Here is a 9,997-nt window from a genome sequence, read left to right on the forward strand (position 1 = left end):
AGAAATTCATTAGAGGAGGCTCTAAAATCTTTGCATAGAACATATATTGCAAGGAATATTCTTTGAAGTCAAAGAAATTAAATATTTACTTATTTAGAAATCCTGAAGCTGTAAGCTAAGAAAGATCAAGGAGTGTTCTAATAAGCTTTGTCTCTTTATATATGGAAAATTAAGCAATGTTCTTAAGGCAGTTTACATGCAACATCTAATGAAAATTGATGGTGTCATTGTTGATCTTGTTAAAGAAATAACAGAGTTAGTTCTTGATATAAATGATCAAGGGATGGAGGAAAAATTGCAAGTGAAGAATTAGTAATGAAAAAAGGAATTAGTAATAGATTATTTATTATTTATGATCAGAATTCTTTTATTCTTGCAATAAATTTTGGTTAAGTCAAAATTAGTTATTGGTGTATTTATAAGTTAGCCTACTTATATTATACGCTTTGAATGTAATTTTATTTTTGGCATTAATACAAGATACTTATGAATTGAACTACCATAGTATGTTTGCACTTAAGTTCACATAATTAAATTTATATATGTCATCTGAATTTAGAGTATCTTATTCAATTTCTATCTATATTGTGATATGTGACATTACAGCAGCTCATTATTAGGTTTTGCATCTTTTTCTTTGTGGCATGATCATCGTACTGGAGGCTCTTAAAATATAGAATTGGTAGAGTGCAGAAGTAACATATTCCTGAATTGTAAAACTTTATTTTCTATTGTGATGTGATAGAAAAATGTGGCTGTTGTTTGGTTTTTTTCTTAGATTTTGTACAAAACAATTTATTTATTGTCTTTACTTTTGTGTTCTGATGCAAGCTTGAATTTGGATTAGTTTGTGTTAATTTTAGCATGTTTGGCACCAAATTTTGAGTTATGTACACCTTGCTTTATATGCAGAGCAAGATGACTGAAAACAGTAATATTGAAGCAGCAGGGATGTCTGCTAACACTCAACCATCTTCTCCACTGTCAGGTGTTCGTAAGAATCGGTCAGCTGTTTGGGATCATTTTGATGTGGAGAATGCTGCCGAGAAGAAGGCTAAATGCAAATATTGTGGTAGCTTAATACAATATGGGAATGGAACCAGCTCAATGGGTGGTCATTTGAGAAGATGCAAGAAAAATCCTAATAATGATTCAAACAAAAGAAGAAAAACAATGACCACACCGACTATAGATGAGCGTGGTGTTTTAAATTCACCCAGTGCTTCCAAATTTGACCAAGAGGAGGCTCGAAGGGCACTTGTGGAAATGTTTATTGGGGAAGAGCTACCATTTCGCTTCGTTGGAAGCCCGAAATTCCGAAAATTTGTGCATGCCCTACAAGCAAGATTCAAAGTTCCTTCACGGACTACATTAGCACGTGACATTGGAGCTCTTTATGCTGAAGAGAAGATGAAGTTGCAAGATTTTCTTTCGGCAAATTGTGGTAGAGTATGTCTAACCATTGACACTTGGACTTCAATTCAAAATTTTACTTATATGAGTTTGACAGCACACTTTGTTGATTTGGATTGGAAATTACATAAAAAAATACTTAATTTTTGTCAAGTGACAAGTCATTCAGGAGAGGTTATAGGAGCAACAATTGAATCTTGTTTAAATAATTGGAATTTGAATCGGGTCTTTAGTGTGACAGTTGATAATGCCTCCTCTAACGATGTTGCAATTAAATATCTGAAGCAGCGATTGAATTCTTGGAATAGCATTATTTTGAATGGTGAATTTATTCATATGAGGTGTTGTGCACATATTATAAACTTAATTGTAAAAGAGGGGTTGAAAGAGATTGATGAATCGGTCTTGAGGATTCGTAGTGCAGTAAAGTATGTTAGATCTTCTCCATCTAGAGCTAGTAGGTTTCAAAAGTGTGTTGAATTAGAAAAAATCCAATATAAAGGCTTGCCTTGCATGGATGTTGAGACTAGGTGGAACTCTACCTATCAAATGTTAGAGGTAGCTTTGAAGCATCGCAAAGCATTTGAGTTGCTTGCTTTGAAAGATAATACCTATATAGGAGAGATGAATGGAGGAAAAGGGAGAGGTGTTCCTTCTGATTCAGACTGGGAGTATGCTGAGTCCATTGTACCATTTTTGCGAGTGTTCAGTGATGCCACTATACGTGTTTCTGGTACCTTATATGTTACCAGTGATATGTATATGAAGGAAGTATTTGCAATTGGACGATTTATTCGTCATTCTTGTGATTCTGTTGATTTTAGTACTATGTCAATGGCAGAAAGGATGAGGGTTAAGTATGAGAAGTATTGGGGCAATCCTGATTCGGTGAACATGTTGTTATTGATTGCTATCGTACTTAATCCAATGCAAAAGATTGAGTATGTCAATTATTTCTTGGATTACTTCTTTGGAGAAGAAAAATGAGGCGAATTGAAGTCAAAGTTGTCTAAGTGCATAAAGTTACTTTATCAGCAATACCAAAGTTCTGGGGAAGCAAGTGAAGCTGATATGCAAGAAGTTCAAGCTAACAACATTAATACCGATCTTCATGGCATGGGCTTTTTTTTGCAAGCAACCAGTCGCAGAACAAATAAAAGATCTGAACTTGATAGATATTTACAAGAAGAATGCGAGCCATACTCCCATAAGTTCGATATACTAAACTGGTGGAAGGTCAATTCAACCCGATTTCCAATTCTTGGAAATATGGCTCGTGAGGTATTGGCTATACCTGTTTCTACGGTAGCTTCGGAGTCTGCATTTAGTACTGGAGGAAGAGTCCTCGATCCATACCGTAGTTCCTTAACACCTAGAATGGTAGAAGCCTTAGTCTGCACAGGAGATTGGCTTAAGGAAGATCTTTTCTCTGCTTTAGATGATGATGGTGAAGTTCTTCAACAAGTTGATCAAGGTATAAAATTTATTTCATATTTCTTGTCATTTTATTTTATTTTTGTTTTTGTTATCTTTCTATTTTAGAATTTAGGTATTAGTTACCAATTAAAAGTTGTTGAATATAGACTTGATAATTAATTTGATTCCTTTGGCAGATATATTTTCCTCTAATGATGGTGCTTGTTCTATGGCGGCATCAATTGATAATCTTGATGATGACTAGGTATGCTTAATATTCTCATTTGGTTTAATACTTTCATTCAAAGATTTGTTTTAAAATGACAAAGGTATATTTTGTTATTTGCAGATATATTTTCCTCAAAGGTTGTGGTTGTTTGATGATCTTGTTGGCAACTTGGCATCTTTTGATATTTTGTTAGAGAGATATTTTGGTGGTATTCTTTTGATGTCTTGAGAATGATTAAATGTTATATAGATTAGCTATTGTCATTAGATTTATAAAGAACCAAATTCTAGTTGTAATGAACCTATACACTTTAAAATGACTTTAGTATTAATTTTACTTTTTAAAAAAATTATGGTTTAAAAATTGAATTTCTAAAAACTGGTTTTAAAAGTGGATTTTTTGTTAAAATATCTGGTTTAAAAATTGAATTTTTAAAAACTAGTTTTAAAATTGGATTTTTGGTTGAAGAAACTGGTTTTGAAACTGGATTTTCAAAAACTGGTTTTAAAACTTGACTTTTGGTTACTAAAAATCTAGTTTTAAAACTGGATTTTATAAAAAAAACCGGATTTTAGATTTGGATTTTAAAAAAATTGGATTTAAAATCGGTTTTGCAAGTAAAACCGGATTTAAAACCGGTTTGTAAATAAAAGTGGATTTAAATTTTAAAATCGGTTTAGAATCGGTTTTTATTTTTTCAAACTGGTTTAGAACCAGTTTTGCTCTTCAATCCAGTTCTGGTTTGGTTTCCTAAACCATAAAACTGGTTCTGAAGTGGATCCAGTTTGGATTTTTAAAAATCCAAACCATGCCCACCCCTAGTGATTGATAATTATTATTCTTGCTGATTAATTTAGATTCCTATAACTCTAGTCTTTCCTTAAGGAGTCGACTAGGACTTTAGGTATTAAATTAATTTGTCCACTTAACTGACCTTCATAGTTAGAGGGTGACTTAGTGGGAGCAAAAATATAATTCTCATCACCATTGATAAGGATAACTAGGATAGAACTTCCAGTTTTCGTACCTTGCCAAGAGTTTTATTAGTTATTAATTTATTAATTTCTGCAATTTATTTCTCTTGTTCAAAATTTTTCAAAACCCAAAATCACTGTTTTGCATAACCAATAATAATTCATACTTCCCTGCAATTCCTTGAGAAGACGACCCGAGGTTTGAATACTTCGGTTAATTATTTTTACTGGGTTTGTTACTTGTGACAACCAAAACGTTTGTAAGAAAGGTTGATTGCTTGGCTTAGAAACTATACTTGCAACGAGAATTTATTATAACTTCTAAACCATCAATCTTCAGTTCTTCAGTACGCGTGATGGGGTTTGTGCTTCCAGCATAACTCCATCATAACTCTCTATCATACACCCCTTTATGTCAAATTTGCAGGTTCGCGCATGCGCGTGGGTGACGCGCACGCGCGGGGAGGCTATTTTCCAAAATGACGTGGGCGCGTCAGCCACGCGTTCGCGTGGGCATGCTTGTGCCTAAGGCACGCCTCCAACCACGCTTTCGCGTGACTCTCTGCTTCTTTTCTTCTCATGTCTAAGGCACTTTTGACGCAGACGCGTCGGTGATGCTCGCATGTCGCGTGAAATTTTTTTTATGCAGTATGCAAAATACAGAATGCAGAATGCAGATAATTATGCAGAAATTAGGAATGAACACGAATGAAAATAAAATAAAATAAAGCTAAGAACAAAAAGGAAAGAATATACTATGGTGGGTTGTCTCGCACCTAGCACTTTTAGTTAAAGTCCTTAAGTTGGACATTCAGTGAGCTCCTTGTCATGGTGGCTTATGCTTGTACTGATCCTTGAATCCCCACCAATGTTTGTAATTCCAATGGCCTCCGGGATCCCAAACTAGGTGCATACAGCTCTCAAGCAATCTAAAGTAAGTGACAAGGCCCTAAAAGTGTTGATTGTTGGTGATGCCAGGGCATCTTGGCTAGTTTTACTAGCCATTTTTTGTATGCTTTAGGTTGGTTTCATGCATTTTCTTAGGAAATAAGCAAGTATTTGGTTGAAAATAAAATCATACCATGATTCAAGCAAACATTGTGAATTTTGAATGATTTCATGAGAATTATGCATAAATTGAATGATAAATTGGATGATGCATGATCCCATGATTAAGAGCAAGACTTTGATGCACTTTGTTTGATTGATTTCAGGCCAAAAGAAGAAGGGAAGAGCCACATTAGTGGCTACGTTAGTTACACTAACGTGGGCACTAACGTTGAAGGAAGAAAAGCCCTAACGTTAGTGAGAAAAGTTAGTGTCATTAACTTTGAAGAAGGAGAGCATGGAACGTTAGCAAGGAAGACCCACGTTAAGAGTCACGTTAGCTACATTAACGTGAACTCTAACGTAGAGACAAAAGGCACCAAGCAACGTTAATGGGAAAGGTGAGTCCCAATAACGCTTGCGAAAGGGGTATATGCCAACGTTAGTGAAAAAAGTAAGTGCCACTAACGTTGGCGAAGCAAAAAGACCCACGTTAACAGCCACGTTAACTAAGTTAACGTGGTAGTTAACGTGGAAGGAAAGGTAGATGCCAACGTTAGTGGAAAAAGTGAGTGCCACTAACGTTGGCGAGGAAAAAAGACCCACGTTAACTTCTACTAAGTTAACGTGGAAGTTAACGTAGGCAAAAGTCCCACCTGGCAGCCTGACCATGCCTTCTTCAAACACGCATAACTTGACCCACAAAGCTCCAAATGAGGTGACTCCAGTGGCATTGGAACTTTCAAAAATATATAATAGTATGGGGTGGACATTGATTTTGAGCTCCAGAACTTGGAAATATTAAGCCCCTGGTCGCTAGCGTTATCGGGACTCACGTTTTCCATTAACGCTAGCGACTATGCCAGCGACCATGTCCACTTCAAAGGAGTATAACTTGAGTTACAGAGATCCAATTGAAGTGATTCTAGTTGCGTTAGAAAGCTGACATTCAGAGCTTTCCAAAGATATATAATAGTCTATAGTGGGCATGAAATTGAAGCACAAACAAGAGGTATCGTTTAAGCCCCAAAAACACCAACTGGGCAGCATTTCACCATGGGCCTCAATTTGATCACTTCTCTTTCAAGGACCACCCAACCTCAAGAAAGCAAGCCCACAAGTGTCAACCAATCAAGGCCACAAGAAGCATCTAGAATAGGAATTTTCATTTAATTGTAATTTGCTTTTAATTTCATTTTGTAATTTAGGAGAGCCTATATAAAGGCCTTAGTTTGTACATTCAAAAGGAGGCTGGACTAAGGCTGGGAAATTGGGGATTGAAGTGGGGTCTTCAGACTCCCTCCCCTCACACTCTTTTCCTTCTCTTTCTTTTCTCTGTACTTTTCATTTATGAAATTGGAAGTTTCATTTTCGGTTTTAATCTTTATCTTTATTTTTCTGCACTTTCTTTCTTTTCTATTTTGGTAGAGCAATGATCAACTAACTCTTTTCATTGGGTTAGAGAGCTCTATTGTGATTCAATGGATCAATTGTAGTTCTTATTCTTCTTCTTCTTTCTTTTCTGATGATTTTACTAGAGAGCTTTCGATCTTAATTCAATTGGGTAATTGTCTTGGAAGAGAAATTTCTCATACTTGGATTTCCTCTGAACCTTGGAAGAGGAATGTGGAAATCATGCTAGAAATGCTCTCTCACATTGGATTAGGTTGGGGGTTGGATGGATATTGTGACATGTAATCCTACCAATACTTTGATCTATGAATGTGTGTGGTATAATTAGTGACCAAACTTCATCTCTTCCCATGAGCAATTAAATCAAGGAATTGGGCAATTGTTCAAGCTTAGAGAGATTGGATTGCCAAGGAATTGGGATCCAATCACTTAAGATTGCCAAGGAGATCAATGAATGCATTGATTGAGGAAGAGATGAGAATGAACTTGATCTGGAGGATTGCAATATCTCTTGATCCCAATGTTCATTTTATTTTTAGTTCTTGCATTTACTTTTCTTGCCATTTTGCTCTTCTGCACTTTATAGCTTTTCTTTACTTTTATGCCATTTACATTTCCTTGTTACTTATCACTCCAATATGATTCGTCTAACTAGGATAATCAATTAATCATTGTTTGCTTAATCCGTTAATCTCTGTGGGAATCGACCTCACTCTATTGTGAGTTATTACTTTATGACAATTCGGTATACTTGCCGAAGGAAAATTTGTTGAGAGACAACTTTTTACGCATCAAGTTTATGGCGCCGTTGTCGGGGATTAATTGTGATTAACAAACTACCGGTTGATTGATTTACTAGATTCGACACTTTTCTTTTGTTTTTGTTTTCTTTTGTTCCTTTATTTTCTTTTCCTAACTAACTGTTTGTGATATTGCCTCACTGGGAATTTCCTCATATGTGACAAGGGGAATTCCAAATCTCTTTTATCTTGGTGGTTGTTGTTTGATACAGAGTATTTTGAAGAAAAATGGAGTATAGATCATCTTTTGGTCAATCAAGTTACATGGGATACTTCTCACCACCACAAAATAATTCATGTTATTATGATAATGGTGGTTGGGAATATCAAGAACATGAAATGGGGTGCTTCCCAGGGTCACAAAATGGTCCATATTTTGATGACTTTGATCACTACTCGAGCTGTGCCTGGGAAGATCAAAATCAAAGAGATTTCACTCATTCATACCCCATTCATCAAGAGCCATCACCTCTCAATTATACAATCTCACCTCCAAGTTTTACACGCCTAAATTCTTCATCATTTGAGTATGCCTCAGTACAAAGGTCTATTCCAAATCCAAACAATTCATTTCATCATCCACAAAACTCAATCCACTACCCACAAGACTCATAACACTTTCAGAACACACAACCACAAAACAACCAACCATTACAACCTACCCAACCTCCTTTAGATAGACTTGCTAGGATGGAACTCATCCTTGAAGAACTCAAAAGAAGTAGAGAAGAAAATATACTCACTAAGATAGAACTCCTCCTTGAAAAAATAATGAAGACAATCGAAGAGGAGAAAATAGCAGAAAGGGACCATGAAAAAAAATTGAGACAGAATACACAACTCTATTCTGAAGAACAATTCATTGAAGAGCTGAAATCACAAAGAGAGACCACTTCACTCTCTCTAGAAACAGAGGAGTGCATTCAACGGTCAAGAACAAGGGAGGAAGTGAATCAAGGGAGCCCCCACTCCAAAGAAACAGAGAGTTGCATAAACGGTGAGTTCATTGAACCACCAATTCAAGAAGCACTTGATGAAGAGGATGCTCCAACCATCATACAACACCCAAGTCCTAAAATCAAGGTGGTGAAGGCAATCAACATGAGCACTAAAAAGAGGATGGTAACCAAGAAAAGAAGAACAATATCCATGAAGAAGAAAAGGTCAACCAAAAGCCATCCCACCCCTACCCTAACAAGCAAGTCTACTTAAGCTAACAACAAAAGAAAGCTTGCTGGAGAGGCACTCTAAACAAGGGGCATTAATTGGCTCCTCTTTCCTCTTGAGGTCATTCCTCTTAACAAACTGGAAGAAGAGGAAGAAAGTCATGAACAACATTTCAAGCTAATGACATTAAAAGAGCGCTTGTTGGGAGGCAACCCAACCGTAGGTAACATTTTCTTTCCTTGCTTAGTTTACTTTCAATAATTTGGCATATAATTGCATTCTAAGTTTGGTGTTGCCATGCAACAATTTGATTTTCAATCTTCACTGGGTACTTGCAACATTCTAAATTGAGAGTGTCACACTAAGTTTGGTGTGCCACTTATCTTTCATGCAACGTACCAAGCACACCACTTATTAATGCAATCAAAATGTCTCTGTTTGTATCTCTTGTGCCTTTATTTTGTCCTTAATCTTGCTTGCTGAAACACATGCATACTCACACTTCATTCTAAGACATTCATGATCCATCATAGACCTCATCACCACTGTTTTAATTGTTGCTTGAGTATAAGCAAGCATTCTAAGTTTGGGAAGGGGAAGAATAGGAGAAAAAAGGCAACGACAATGAAGATGAACTACAAGGTGGTAAAGTTCCTTTTTCCTCTTATTTATTTCTAGCACTTTAAATTGCATGATTGTCTTATATTTCCTTTGCATGCATGTATGATTACTCCTTGTGAATAAGCATAATTTGATATTTGATTTGTAACATGTTGCTATGATATCATGATTATCATCTTGAATTTTACTTGCACCCAATATCTTTAAGAATGCAACAAAGAAATCATTCTTTTGAAAGGAAAATGTTGAAGAATTTTATAAATCATGGGGCAAGCAAAAGACTAAGAGGAGTGGAGGTTCTGATTGTATGATTGTGTATTGAGGTTGCATGTTTATGAAAACTTGCATGGGAGCTCTTAGACAGGAAATGAAGTTTAGAGAAGTATTATGGAATTTCTCAAACATCTATTGATCCAAGAAGCAGTAGCAAAAGAAAACAAAAGAGAAAAAAAAACAAAGAACAAGCCCAAGGCTCTGAGCATCAATTACTAGGAAGAAAAAGAAAGAAACAAGAACTCAAAGAGTTATTGTCCTAGTTAAATGCTTGTGGTGGATTTGTATCAAAGAGAGAGGCTTGAGCAAGTAAATCCTAAGGGGTGCTTCAACACCTAATACCTTAGACCAACTGGTTTGGGAGTATTGATTGAAAGCTTATCTTAAAAAGCCGCTTTGATACATGACACCTAGAGTCGAGGCCAAGATACAAAAAGAAAAGAAAAATGCTATAAAATAAGTGCTACTTCAAGGTGACAATCTATAAAGAGATTTCCATAATATCATTTGAATGAAAGTCCTAAGATCTATGACTTCCAAAATGTGAGGACTAATGAGCACTGGAATCCTTGCATAAGCATACAAATTAGAGTTCACCCCACTGTCACTTATTCACTTCACTCACTAAGGCATCATAAGCAATT

General features: G+C 35.9%; 1 long non-coding RNA gene across 1 annotated transcript; it reads left to right on the forward strand.

Annotated features, from left to right (window-relative positions):
* The first annotated feature begins 1,133 nt into the window (after positions 1-1,133).
* Positions 1,134-2,273, forward strand: LOC112770705 (uncharacterized). The gene is made up of 2 exons (XR_011878685.1): positions 1,134-1,449; positions 2,166-2,273. It is a non-coding gene; the product is annotated as an uncharacterized lncRNA (long non-coding RNA).
* The last annotated feature ends 7,724 nt before the right edge of the window (positions 2,274-9,997 follow it).

This window comes from Arachis hypogaea, chromosome 3 (assembly GCF_003086295.3).
Source record: "Arachis hypogaea cultivar Tifrunner chromosome 3, arahy.Tifrunner.gnm2.J5K5, whole genome shotgun sequence".
NCBI lineage: Eukaryota > Viridiplantae > Streptophyta > Magnoliopsida > Fabales > Fabaceae > Arachis > Arachis hypogaea.